At 38.5% G+C, this 15,746-nt stretch overlaps 1 protein-coding gene across 1 annotated transcript in view; it reads right to left on the reverse strand.

Moving 5' to 3' along the window:
* LOC145996710 (guanylate-binding protein 7-like) overlaps positions 1 to 15,746 on the reverse strand; it is a 339,895-nt gene that overhangs the window by 49,982 nt on the left and 274,167 nt on the right. The gene's annotated exons all lie outside the window — the stretch shown is intronic.

A 15,746-nucleotide genomic window follows, 5' to 3' on the forward strand; every position in this document is an offset into this window, starting at 1 on the left:
CTGTCGATGTCCCGCAGTGACCGCCCTATAGCACGTATGATGGCTTCGCGCGTGTCGTAGTGCTTCCCAGCCAGTGGTTCCTTCATTTTGACAAAACAGTTGTAATCACGCGGTCTCATACCGGTATACCGGCGAATACGGCGGATGTTCCAGTACCTCCCACTACCAGTTATGCAGGAGCGCCGTCACATTGTTCGCAGTGTGACACCTTGCATTGTCAAGCAGGATGATGGGACACTGTGCCGTCGCTTCCTTCTTAATGCGAGACGAAGGTGGTGTTGCAAGAAGGCGCAGAAGTAGGCTGCGTTGACCGTCTGCCTGAGAGACGTTGTTCTTCTTGCCTAAACATATTGTTAGGGCGCTTGCACTCTCGTCCTCTGCTTCAGAGCACTGCTGTTTTTGATTGAATAACATACAATCGCTCCCACTCACTATACTTCCTCGTCTGACATTTCTTTATCAGCCACGAAACGCTTGTGGCACTGTGAATCACCCCTTTCACGGGACAGCAGTGTTGCCATTACTTTTTATCCAACCCTTGTATTTCTTTATAAAAACCATGGCCGAAATCCTGTGTGTATATGGGGGGGGGGCTATAATTCAAACATGTGAGGCGATACTTTTCTCACTACTCCATTCTCCGATTCTTCATATCAGAAATAAATCTTAATTCCACATACTGAAAATGTAGCATTTCCTACATCTTAGCATGCAAATATCTAGCAGCAAAGTAATGTGTAGGCACATAGTGGTTCGGATACCACTTTAAAGTGTAGGTGCATTCCTGATTAGTCTTACTGTGCATAAAGTGAACTTAAGATACCATCAACCAACAAAATCCTGTTATCGTCCAGATAATCAAAACCAGAAGCTTCATCGCGAATAACATAAGCAGGAAGACAATGTGAAATTACCGAACAGAAACAGAACCTAGAACGGCTAGATTGGATTAAATCGACGATACAGCACGCGTTCTGAAATGAAGAAGAATACGAAAGTTGAAGGACCTCGATACACACACACACACTTTTTCCTCTCCTCAATGGTAAGATATCTTTCTTGAAGAGAAGCCTTTATGTAGGCCTTCAAGGCCACAGCGAGAAAGTGTTCTACATGCAATGACGGGACCAAAACACACGTCTAGTTTGATATGAAAGCTGTGTTCCTCCTTATTTCGTACGTCATTGATAACAGGAACACGGGCCTAGTTTCGTAGAGCAGACGCCTGTTTACCACCCTTTGGTTCAGTGACCTTCGCTCGTAGTTAGCAAGAGTGAATGACTCACCAGATAGCTGTTGCCTGTGAGCTTATACAAGAATAGATATCGTATCAATCTCTTCTAAATTGAGATTTATAGCTAGCCTGAATTCATAACCCCTGTCGCCAGCCGTTGCTCTCTCAGGCATTCAAAGAATGTCACATCAGTAATTTACAAATCCTTCCTGGTCTATTGGAGTTAAGGTGCTGATTAGCTGGTATTTCAGGGCAACGACCAGGGAAGGAGGAAAGAGAACAAAACAGAGAGCAAGGTGTGGTGTGGGGTCTTTTGCCTGGAATCGCCGAACAAGAAGGAACTGAGGAGATTGAGCGATCGAACACGTTTCGATATGAACAGCTATCAGCGGGGAATTGTATCATCAGAGACAGACAGGTATTGTTACTTCCAACCATGTTGATCTAGACTTGAAGGTATAAATCCGAAAGCTTGTGTTTTGCCATTTCCAAGTGTGTAGTTAGTACCTCTCGCCCATTACCATTAGGCTTACCTTGAAGGGCGAGTGCTCAAATGAGGAGGATGAATGATTAAGCGAGCTACATCACCCCCCTCAATGGTTAAGGTTCTTGGTTCGATCCCACGTACTCAGAGTACGTTACGTGGTGGAGATGCTATTTTCTCATCGAATTTCCGCAAAAATGGATGAAAGCCCTAAGCACCTCCATCCACGAGTCATTCTATAGAATGAAGGGATCTGAACCAGTTAATTGATGGGGTGATGTAAACTACTCATCATTCATCCTCTTGATGAGACCACTCGTCATTGACATGACGAGTTATTGCTTGGCATGCGAAAGGTACAAATTACACAAAGGAATTAAACTACTGAAAAGACAATGGCAACTCGTTGGATTTTGTGAACCGTTGAACCTGTATCATGGCTGGGTGTAGGATAATTACCTGTCTAACTGAAGTCTCTTAGCTGAATGAAAATAGCGAAGTCCTCTGTGAACTTCTAACTTGTTGACCAAAGCGTGCTTCCACTATCGACCTCCTGCCTTGCTGACCTCCTCTCTCTACCAACTCAATTCCCAAAGTCCAGTCACTTCCCAGCTTGTCTCACCTCTATATTCCCTGGCCATCGAGCTCTTCCTCGATGCCGAATCGCCGAATCGTGTTTATTATAATTGCTACCATGCAAACCGCTGACACCAAACCCAGAAGTGTTACCTGTTTCCTGAATGCTCAGGAGGTTTGCATGGCACAACACAATGCATTGTAAACATGCCTAAGAGGCTTGAGACAGCTGAGAAAAACAAGTGAATGCCCTGGTCAACTTGAAGCGTTCAGAGAGACTTAATAAAATAAACATACAATCCTATGGATTGATACGTTCGCGCCTCCTAGGAAAAATTTTCTCCTTTGAAAATTTAAAAGTCAAATCGCAAAGCTTGACATGACTCAGGTTCGCCAATTCCATATATTTTCATAAAAAACCAAATATACAAAAAAAATCCACCAAAACATAACTTTCCCTTGTTTGTCGTAGCCTGAATGAAAAAAAAAAATTTTTATTCCCTAAACTCTAAAATGAATAATACCCTTAATACTAACAAATTCGTATGTTTATACGATGTAAAAAACAATAATATATACTATTATAGGACTAGAAATCACAAACGTTCGTGTCGTTAAGTGATAAAACTCTTAATGTATCACATGTGCATGTACGTAATGTGTATTATGTATAATTGCTCATCAACCTGCTCCTAGTCAAGAGTCTGTGGTTCACTCACGAACCCGGTACCATGGCTACAACAAATTCCCACTTGGGAAATTTTTACCATCCAGAATTTTAAATAAGGAATAAGAATAAGGCATTTAGATTTGATGATTTCTTGCATTGACAGTGATTTTAGAATTTTTTTTATATGATCTTGGATACGAAAATTATGACAAGTTATGAGGATGCAGTAAGCTATAGTCAGCAGTAAACGATTTTTTACCCTTAACATTTTAATTAATTAATAACGTGGATTAAAAGTGGATTTTAAAGTGATTTATGAATGAGGAAAATAAATTAGTGCCACCGAGTCAGAGTCAATCGGCACTATGGTGCATTTTAACGAGTCATGGCACAGAGGATGCTTGTTTGAGTCAATATATTGTTATTATTATTATTATTAATTGAGATTTCTTAAAAGTTTAATTTAAAATTTGTTTAAAACTGACCGTAACTTGTAAAGGATTTAGAATGCTTGAACTATGACTGCTAAGACTTTTGCAACGAGGATATTACATTTTTATACATATATAGTTTTGGGAACGAATAAGGCCCCGAGGACCACTCATTTATATTCTTAATGACTGAAGTCTCCTAGCACCTCATGAAGGGAGCTTAGATTAAGGAGATAGTCAAGTTTATACGAGATAGTCACTTACCTTACGTTACCTTAACTTACGCATACATTGCCTGAAAATTTTAATCCATGTTAATATGTAAAGAAACGAAACGCTAATTATATTCCTCGACACGCTGTACAATTATGTCCGCTATTACGCCAGGCGTATATAGTTAGAGTGGCGTACCGTGATTTAGGGTATAAACCGCCCGATTAATTAAAAGTTCTAGTTGAGAAGTAATAGATGTATAATTAGGCTGCAGTGACGAGAGATGTCTGTACACAGGTAAGCAGTTGTGACGAGAATGAATCCGTACACATATATACATATACTTATATGCTTTAAGCAAAGTTAGGCACAGCCAACTTATTTTGAATAACTAGAAGAGAATTATGAGAGCATTACACGGCGTGGACGTTTCTCACATATTAACGAGATTTTATTGTTAGTTTATATTTATATATTTTTTTTCCTGTCCGAAACATTGTTTCGTTTGACAGTTGAATATTTATCCTTAGCACGTTGTAGCTTCGAATGTTAAAAACTTTAAAATGTAGTTTGTTTTAAATTTTAAAATATAAATATTAATATTCTGCTCCAAGTTACGGTATTTATTAAAGTGAAACAGGTCTAATATTTTAAATTCACTCGCATGACATAATAATAATTTATAATAAAATGGCACTAATAATATTAAAGATTAAAAGCAGACTTATTATTTAATAATGTGCTTTAGGCACAAAAGTTTTTTTGCAGTATGTAATAATACTAGCTCAGCGAATACACCACTAGAATTTTATAGTTACTCTTCAGAAGAAGGTATATGATTATATTAGCAAAGTTTATTTTAAGCGCCAGTTATGAGAATATTTATATTATATGAATATGTAGACGACGACGTCAAGATTTTTTTTGAGCTCCAATAACAAGTATTTTCCTGCGGATATTGGATTGCAACCGATAATCCTGGAAATCCATTCTGCCATCGCAGAATGATAATGATTAAACCACGACGGTTTTAGTTTCTAACTTTGCCACAATAATATGCTAAGCATATTTTAGAATGAGTAGAGGGAATTATAGATTCTTCATTTTTAGTGATGTTAGCATAATATAAAGTTAATTATCGCATGTTTAGAGAGTACTTTATCTTATTTTTTATGGTCGATTTCAAAATAAACGATTGTTAGCAGACGAAAAGTAAACTAAGAGACTAAAATAATCATTATCTTTTAAATAGTAAAGTTTGAACAAATTTAAACCAGAAAAGCCCCCATCAAGAAAAGTAAAACTTCAGGTAGGAAATAACGTTAGTTGTAAGAAAGAGTAACTGCGGTTGAGACTAAATATGCACAGGAACTTGTACAGTCAAGAGCAGAAGCATTACATAAATCGTGTCATCTTAACAAGAAACCAAAGTAATTTATTAATCATGTTCTTCAGAATAAGAATTTTCTTATTAAAACACCCTCGATTGTACTAAACTGCTTGCCTGGTAATTTGAAATAATATTGGGACATGGTTCGAGTCGCGTCAGCGCGATCGCCAGCAGCAACGTCGCTGGAATCAAAGTTTAAACCTCACAAGCTGAAAAACGGGAGCAGCGCCAAAAGTGTTAACACCGCTGCGGGCGAATCCTCCGCGATAACCAAGCAACCAATCACCGCGAGTCCAGCCCGACGTTATAAACATTAGAGAGAGTAAACAGTACAGTTTTAAACACGTGCATTTTTGTATGGGAGCGACCAAAGTCCAGCTCGGCAGCGGAGAAGCAAACCCCTCTCACTCCTCAAACCCCTTGCCATCCCGCGATCCTCCGTCGGTCATCTTTGGACCCAGTCGGCTTGTCACGACACATTTTTTTTTTTCCAAACGTTGAATTTAGTCTCCAGTCTTGAAGCCGTCGGAATGAAGAATTTGCAACGTAAGAAAATCACCCCCCTTTCCCTCTTGTATCGAGTTACGCAGCAAGAAGCAGCCACTTCGGCCGCGAAAGACATGTATTCCTTTAACAGGACAACCACGGGAAGGAAAACTTCAATGATAGCAAATTCTTTGTTTGATACAATGTTGCCACTCCGGCGTTATAATTCCCAGAAACGCTTTTACGAACAGAATTTGCTTCAAGCGAAGCAAACTATTAGAATAAATTTAAGCGATTATATATCTTAACGTTTTATTTCCCAGTAAAAGTATGTATTTTTTAAACCTCTCTCACCACAATGAGCCAGTACACGTTCAATTTTTAACGATAACAGGACTTGGTCGACTGTCTAGAATGTTCGTTAACAATAGTATAATAATAGGCAAAGTAGAGTTTTCAATGTTTATAGCAAGCAATTTTCCATTCAAAAGAGTAGTAGTAATTTAAGTTGAATCAAACGGAAACAGGACATTTCTCATAGCACAAGGGAAATTAAAGAAATAATTTCGATAATTTTAACAAATATTTCATTGGTTTCGTTATGAATTCTCACATAAATATAACTAACCTTATTCAGTATCAATCTAATTACATACCTTATTATTTTTTGGTTATTAGCTTTCTTTATATTGTATTATCGTGGTAACTTATAAATGTTCATACGAGGAATGGCAAAGCAGTTGAATTTCTGTATTTGTGTTAATAAGTCTAGATCAACACCCCTTTCCTCATTTCCCGTTTACGAAATTATACTTTATCCTTTACCTAAGTCTGTCTATTCATCACACCAGTCAAGAGCTATCAACAGGAGAAGGATTTTCCCAGCGTATCTATTGGGAATCAACATGCAGCAGTTTGGCCAATCACCAGCGAGGAGAACGGGATTCGAACCCGAATCTGCACGCATCCCGACGGTTTAGCTTCCCAGGACAACAGCATGCAACAGCCATGTGAGCCAGCCAGTCTGCCAGTATTTTAGTACATGGAACAAACACTTTCCACCCTTATAAGAAGAAACTCCCAAACCGGACAAAATTCTTCAGTCCCTTTCCCCATCAATGCTCCCACAAAAGAAGAACAGAAGAGATGCAGAAAAGAAGAACAGAAGACATGAAGAGGGAGCAGGGAAGAGAGCAGAATACCAGAGAGAAGAATGAACACCGTAGTTTTGTCCCCACAAACTACACACAATATGCTCCTGTTCCGAAAGTGCATGGCTTTCCACAAATATCACGGTACTTCAATCAAAAGTGCAGCTTACATAATCCAAGTCATCACTGTGTGTAAACGTTCCCCAAAATCTGCCAGTCTTTATAAATTTCACCCAATGAAGAAGCAGAAATTCATGAAGGACGTATCCTAGTGTTTACACTTCTCACCTCTGTACACTTGCATTACAGAATGTACATGACCCCTCCTAAAAAGTCATTCCGCAGTGTTTACGAAAGTGCATTTTTATGTGACATGTAATGCGTCACATTCAACTCTACAACTTTCATGTAAAGCAGTTTTACACCCACAAAGAAGAACCTTCCAGTGTGTGCAACCTGTCTTTTAACGTCATGCACAGGAGTGTACTCAGTGAGTTTCAACGTCCCATGTCTCATTCACTTTTCCATAAATGCACAAACTATGCTTATCAACTGTGCAATTTTACATGGTTTAAGTGAATATGCTGCATGACAAAATCGTGTTTCGCCAGTGTCTACAATTTTGTCGACCGTTTCTCACTTAGTTCCTTGAAAGAAACGTTGAAATGAAAATCTGTGTGCAACCGGTTGTGCAACTTTTGCACGGGAGTGTACCATGTGAAAATATTTAAAAGTCGTTTATTCATCATTAAGTACACCGAACAATACTAATCAACAGTGCTTTTAACACATGCCCTTGTCGATCGTTTTCTTACCAGCTTTAAAGAAAACATCGAAGCAAAATTGCTAAGTGCATCAACCTACAAAGGGAAGTCTCACAGTAACTCGACGGCATGTTTCCCCCAAGTGTACATGTGTGCTTCATGGATTCCAAATATTAATTCATACTTAATTCCAGTAGTGCCGAGAGTGATAACAATCCACTGAACTATCGTGACACAACTCCAAACACTTCCAGTGAATGCGTGTGCATCGCAATATAAAACAAGAAGAACCCAAGTGGAAATATATTTATTATACACACATACAAACACTACGTAGTGTATCCGCGAATTTACGGTACTTTTTAACTCAAGTGAAAATATGTGTCGTGTGAGTCCACTTGTGTTGACTACTAACGCACACGTGTGTTCACGCCCCCTTTTGGCGACCTCAGGTCATAAGCAGTCATCATTGTTGCTTGGCCACACCTTTAACATGTTACGTCAGTTATGTCAGTGATCATCACATGTCAATCTTCCGCATCTATTACAAAATTGACGGTACGCTCATTCCATGCATGATTATGTGAGCGAGTATCAAAGTGCAAGTTAAGCACTGTGCTATTTTTTTTTTACTAAGCAAAGATGCGAGCTTGTTATTTGTTTTTCTTACGGCCAGTTACACCAGACAGTACATTTATGCCTATGGCCAGTTCTCGCGTCTGAAGTATCGCCAAGTATTTACTCAATTACTATTCTGTTATCATTATTTTTTTTCTTTTCGGTTTTGGCGGAAACTATGGTTTTATTTCATTTTTATTTTTTCTATGTTTTTAATAAAAACTTCGATTTATAAGGATAGATCAACATGGATACCTTAAATATAAATTTCAATTCTGGAAATTTTTTCCAGAGGGGGTAATCGTATCAATCTCTTCTAAATTGAGATTTATAGCTAGCCTGAATTCATAACCCCTGTCGCCAGCCGTTGCTCTCTCAGGCATTCAAAGAATGTCACATCAGTAATTTACAAATCCTTCCTGGTCTATTGGAGTTAAGGTGCTGATCAGCTGGTATTTCAGGGCAACGACCAGGGAAGGAGGAAAGAGAACAAAACAGAGAGCAACGTGTGGTGTGGGGTCTTTTGCCTGGAATCGCCGAACAAGAAGGAACTGAGGAGATTGAGCGATCGAACACGTTTCGATATGAACAGCTATCAGCGGGGAATTGTATCATCAGAGACAGACAGGTATTGTTACTTCCAACCATGTTGATCTAGACTTGAAGGTATAAATCCGAAAGCTTGTGTTTTGCCATTTCCAAGTGTGTAGTTAGTACCTCTCGCCCATTACCATTAGGCTTACCTTGAAGGGCGAGTGCTCAAATGAGGAGGATGAATGATTAAGCGAGCTACATCACCCCCCTCAATGGTTAAGGTTCTTGGTTCGATCCCACGTACTCAGAGTACGTTACGATATTTCGTTAGCGTCTGTAAGTATTGTTTCATCTGCAGTTATATCAGTTAACGTTCAAATTGTTTCCTATTGGTTACGTTATTTATAAATTACTTCTCGAGAGTGAGCTTTCTATCTATTTGTATGGGGGGGGGGTATACAGCCTGCATATATTATTTTTTTCCTGAAACAAGAAGAAATTCCAAGACAAAAAAGAGTCGTAGAAGAGTAGATAACAAAAAAGAAAGAAGAAAACGAAAATGTAAATGTTTAAATAAATTATTGTATATTGATTGATTGATATGTTGTTTTAAGTCCATTTTATGCACAGTTAGGCTAATCGGGACTAGACCTACAGTTTAAAGTGGAATCCGAACCACTTGTGCCTCCACCGGGTAAATTATTGTATAGATGGAGTGAATAATATTTTCTCACGGGGCCTCCTCGATGGCGTAATGATAACGTCGTCACCTTATAATCAAGGGATCCTGGTTTCGATACACGTGGATGAACGTAGTAGTTCGTATGTCATTTTAAACTGAAGGTCCAGTCCTGATTAGCTTATCTGTTCAGAAAAACTAAAAAAGAAATTGTCACCGTGTAAGAAAATTTCATGTTCAACCACATACAAAAGGGAATAATTTATTCCATGTTGGAGTTTACATTTATAGCATCTAACCAACACAATTATGGATCGCAACGTATTTTCTCAGATCCACTTTAATTATATGTGCATGATAAAATAACAAAACTTGAGGAAAGAGAAAGCCAAGCGAAACACAGATGCCTTTTTCCAGAATTTCAAATCTTGTTACGTAAGGTTCTGGGTTGAAGTCCCAGGCAGGCATGACTATCTTGTTCTTGCCCTTTTATCTGCTTTATTTCATCAGAAATCGTCGTTATGGTTTACCTACAGGGGAAGAATAATGACAATTGCCAATACAAAGCCAATAACGAACAGAACAACAACTCAATTAGGGATATGCCAAGAAAGAAACAAGACGTTACAGTGTCTCCATCTCTCGGTTTCTCGAATTGAAAATTGCTCTCCCATTCTAGGTCTCGGCTAGTTAAATATAGAAATCGGAAAAGTATGTGAAGATACATATATTTCATATATCCTGGTTTTATAGGAGATTTCGTGAGAGATGAAATAAGTACTCTTCGATCATGTTTATTTTTATTAGTTTTGTTACGTAACATCACTTTTCTTCCTAGTCGCGGACGAGTGACCATTACATGAAATTAATGACGAAATACTCAAACACCTGTGACAAGGACGGTACTCAAATCTGGGAACTTTGGTGACGAGATCGAAGGTTGACCACTTAATGAGCTTGCCCACCGAGTCTGCTTAATGTTGCTTGTGTCAGGTAATTCGAAATAACTGTCAATATCCCACATTCATTATCATTTGTTTCATAATTTATCTTATTGATGTTATTAACCTGAAGTCGAAGAAATAGTTGAAAGGCAATCATGCAAGATTGAATGTCTATGATGTTACTTCGTGCCAAATAATATGACGTGATATTATGATATGAATATATTAATAATATAATATGCCTGGTCATTCCATTGATTGATCCCAATTGCGCACACAAAATATGGTAAAATGTCCACACCTAACCAACCTCCATGGCGGAGTGGTTAGCACAGCGCGCTACGACAGCATGGGCCCCTGGTTCGAATCTCGGCTTGGCAATGGGTGTTCTTGGTGAGTGTCCGTTAATCAATGTCATCATATCATCACTCATTACGCATCTTCATCGTCGCTATTTGCCAAAAGGGAAAGAATAGCGACACTAAACAAAAATCCAATCAAATGGAACAGCATCACCGATTTAATTCTATACCGTACCAAATTCCCAGTTTATTACTGTATCTTGCTTCATTTTACTGCATCTCAATTGTTTTCCGATTCAAAAAAAAATGGAATATTGAGCAGTTGATTGTGCATTGTTTCATTGTTTGGATTGTTTAATTAACATCGCATTTATTAGGTTTAGACCAATCGTGACAGAGGGAATTGAGAGCACAAAGGAAGGGGAAAAGACAAGTTAGAGACCACGGCTCTCTTTAAAAGTAGGATTCCTTGAACACGACTGAAGTGACTTCAGAATATTATGGATAAAATTTGTTTCACTTTTTCCTTTTTTTTCTGTTTCAGTTCTTTTACTTCGCTTCTCTTCTCCCACTGACGTTAATCGTGTCGGTGAGGAAGAATTATAAACTCGTGAAATGGACGATGGGACAAAAAATATATATGCCTCTCCCAAGGTTCGAAACTGTCACCACAAAATATTGTCTTATTTTTAAAATTTATGCCAAATATGGTTTCACTCGTCTCTTTCTCAAGGCGATGCCTCTCCGATGGTGTAGTGGTAACGTTTTCAACATGTAATCAAAGGCTTCCGAATTCAATACCAGATAGAGGAACATTTGGTTCGGATCTCACTTAAATCTGTAGGTCCAGTGCATAAACTGGACTTAAACCATTATGTGAACCTTCTTGACAATGACTAAGTATCACTCAAAAAATATTTTCTTACGAGTCTAGATCTTGTTAAGAAACCAGTTGCTGAAATGTTCTTCTTGAGGCCACGTAGCACCCAGCTGTTGTATGTTGTTGCTGGAGCATGAGTCATGTGACTCATGCTATCAATGCTCAATCCTTCCCGAGAACTCAGATCCACCAGACAAACTTAAGCGAATAAGTTCTACAATACGGCCACTGTCCAATGATCAAATCGAAAACTTCACTCTCATTAAAATTGTCAGCTGTGTTTCTGTATGCTGCGTGGACACTCCAGACAAAACATTCTAAGACCTCATGGTTAAGGTGGGGAGATTTATGGTTCCTCGCAACCATTAGTTGTCTTTGTTTGGCCTTTTCAGAAGCGAATTCATTTTTAAAGCACGAAATGAACAAAAAGAGACATGAAGCAAAAAGCATTCACTAAATGAAGTCATGTTGGTCTACTGCCCATAGTACGTAAATTACATAGTTTGTTACATATTTCTTGTTACTTGTGTCAGAAACCAATATTTAGGCTAAGGCTAATAATTAAAGTAAAACATTGGAATATTTTAATTCAATTAAGATTTCAGGTAGCTCTATTCAACAGAACCCATAATTAACAAACGTTGCTGCACCTTCACTTTGCTTATCCTTACTTTTTGTGTACGATTCACTGCTTTAAAGATTTTTTTTAAAAAAACATTTCAAGGTGTATTTTTTATGTAATTTCTCTGTCAAGATAACAACGTAAACACTTAGTGTAGCATGTGAGTAGAAGAGTTGAGAGGCTTCTGGCAACAACCTTGTCCAAGGTCAATTGATACTATGGTCTATTTTGGAGAAAATAAAGCTATATTTCTATATCTTTTGGTGGAATTAGCTAATTTCTAGGTGTAGCAAATTGCCTAACCATGCTACGAATTCTAAACCCTTGTACTAGGGTGATTAACATTCTTGAATATCTAGCTTCAGAATATTCTACCCTCAGAATCATGTAACACTCTGTTGAATGGTTGAGAGTGTACTTAACTTATGCTCCAAGCAGGTGGTTATTTTTGTTTGATAATTGCCAAGGTAGTTTTTGTAGATATGAAAACTACTGACTAGTTGATTACTAGTTATTTTTAAAACACCCTGCTTTGCTTATACCTAAGGTAGTTTATTAAATATTATTTTCGATACTAATGTTAAGAAAGAACTTTTGAGGCATCCTATGTGAGAGACTAGTCTATTCTAGTGTAGTAAATTAAACAACTAAAATTGTTTTGTGACTCCCTCATTCTTCACATCTATGTATCATCTATACCTTTGTAAATATGTGCTATCATATTTATTTCTACTCAAAATAATTTCTTAAATATGATATAAACCTCTAAGCTATCATGTTTGTTATTACTAAAAATAATTTCTTAGATATAAAGATATAAAAAAACTGACTACTTGGTTACCAATAAAACAAATAGATACTGCTTTTAATACACCCCATTTTTTCATCCTTATTTGCCACAAGTTATTATATAAAGAAAATAGATACTACTTTTAACACACCATGTCTTTCATTGTCATTTGCCATGACTCAACATAACTAATGTATATGACTTTTGGGACATACTGTCTATTGTTCACCTACACATACTAGTATTGATCCAGTCTGGAATTCCTTGCACAAGGATGTGATAAGTTACTCACACATGTGTATGACTGTTTAGTTTTTTTTTTTTTTTTGCGCATGTGAGCATGTTACCTCAGTGGAATGTTTTCTTCTTGTTATTCATGGGAGGGTTTAAGGTTGGATATTAACAGAGTTTGTTAAAATTGTTGGTTTAAGTAGTGAGTTTTTCTTCAGAATATTATACTTCTGTAGTATTGTCTAGTAAATTAGAAGAGTTTCTAAATTTGATTTATTTGCAACACTTCACTATTTTGAGTGGTCTGGAAATCTATTATATACAATTTTGGTTAATGTATAGTGTGTTTAGTTTGCTTGAAGAGCTGGTATACAAAGTTTCAGTAACTATATAAACTCTAAGACTCAAATATTGCCAAGATTGGTATGTATGGTACTTCTCTCTCTCTCTCTCTCTCTCTCTCTCTCTCTCTCTCTCTCTCTCTCTCTCTCTATATATATATATATATATATATATATATATATATATATATATATTCATACATACATATATATATATATATATATATATATATATATATATATATATATATATATATATATACATACATATATATACTAATACCCAAAATATTTTACTATTTTTGATGCACTTAAGCATAGACTTGTGTCTCCAGCAAAATCTATATACAGGGTGTTTTTAAGGTCGTTTACAATGCTTGGGAGGCGATTCCTCTCACGAAAACAGAAAACAAGCAAAAAGTGTGAGTTACAGTTTTACGACTGAGGCTTCGTTTCCGAGATAGGAGCCTCGCAAAAGGTAACGAAGTGAACGTCACACCTAACTGGGACGAATACTATCACAGATAGAGAGGCAGTTCCAAGGGAATCATAAAGGAATCGTATGTGCTCAGTCCGTAAGTCACTATGAAAAGTTCACTGAATGCATGCGCAATAGAGTCCTCAAAGGAATTGGAGATTTCCAGCAAGAACAATGCATGGAAAGGGTATGTAACACAGCAAGAAGGACCGTGACAATGAGAAATGCATTAAAGACAACACATCCCGACCTCAAACATCAAAACATGAGCACGGAACACAAAATCCGAAAAGTTGAGCACTGTTGCATACCCCAGTTACAGGCGAGGAATGAACGAATCATGTCATGGGGCATACGAGAGACACATTACTCCACCAGGAGGAGGGAAAGAAAAACACAATATCAGATGATTGCAACAACGTGTATTTTTACATGTGACAACTAAGTAATATCCCCCCCCACTACACACACAACAAACAACAAATGCTACAATGTCTTACACACAGACAGTGTGTGTCACTGTGCACCAACTGAAGATGTCACTTTCACCACACAAAGGTGGTGGGGAGCAATACGAAGAGTGTTCTCACTGGGATTTGCCGAGGGCGGATAATCACAGACAGTTTTGAAAATGTCTGCCGTTCACTTCTATGCAGAGACGACAGCGACGAATCAAGGATTGTCGAGTACGAGCAAACAAGCCAGGTGTATCTGCTACCGTCGCGGGGGCGACGTTGATGCAAGCAACGAGGTCCTCAGCTGTTGTGACAGGTGTGTCGCATTCGAGGGTTTTCATTTCTCCCCAGAAGGAAAAAATCGAGATGGTTGAGATCTGGTGACCTTGGTGGCCAAGGCACAGGTTCATCTCTACCAATGAACCTATTGCGAAACACGTCATGCAGGAAATGTCATACATTACAATCGAAATGAGCTGGTGCCCCATCGTGTTGGTAGCACATTTCTTGCCGCAGTGCCAAAGGTACGGTCTCCAACAGTTCAGGCAGAACCTCACTAAGAAATGCATGATACGTGCGACCATTCAGGCGAACAGGGAGAATGTATGGTCCAATTAAATGATCATGTACTATACTGCACCACACATTCACTGAAAACCTGTGCTGGTGATGGGGCCACAAAAAGTGCATGTGGGTTGTCAAAGTCCCAGACATGACTGTTTTCTACTATTGAAGACATCCATCCTGGCTTCATCTGTCCACAATACCTTTGCCCCGAAGTGAGGGTTTGTGTCCAGCTGATGCAACAACCATTGGCAAAACTCCATACGAGGGCGAAAGTCATAAGGTAACAGTTCTTGAATTTTCTTCAGTTTAAAAGGGTGCATTCCTCCCTCTTGACAACACTCGCCAAACATTCACATGAGACGTGCTTCATGCCCGAGCTGCATGCGCGTACTGGTGCCAGGATGAACTGCGACCGCTGTTAACACATCTTTTGCAAACTAATGTGTGAGTACACTTCGGGGTCTTCCAACTTCTTGACGCGGTGGTAACACTGACCCTGTTTCACGCAGTCGACTGTCCACTACCTGAAAGAAGGAATGAGATGGTAAACATCTATGTGGAAAGCGTTCTCCATAAAGACGCCTTGCCTCACGGCTATTACCACGTGCCTCCCCATACATGAGATGCATGTCTGCTAGCTCCGTATTACACAGATGGCTGCATATAGGACCCAGCAGCTAGCAGACATGCATCTCATGTATGGGGAGGCACGTGGTAATAGCCGTGAGGCAAGGCGTCTTTATGGAGAACGCTTTCCACATAGATGTTTACCATCTCATTCCTTCTTTCAGGTAGTGGACAGTCGACTGCGTGAAACAGGGTCAGTGTTACCACCGCGTCAAGAAGTTGGAAGACCCCGAAGTGTACTCACACATTAGTTTGCAAAAGATGTGTTAACAGCGGTCG

Source organism: Lepisma saccharinum, chromosome 13, assembly GCF_977018435.1.
Source record: "Lepisma saccharinum chromosome 13, izLepSacc3.1, whole genome shotgun sequence".
Taxonomy (NCBI): Eukaryota; Metazoa; Arthropoda; class Insecta; order Zygentoma; family Lepismatidae; genus Lepisma; species Lepisma saccharinum.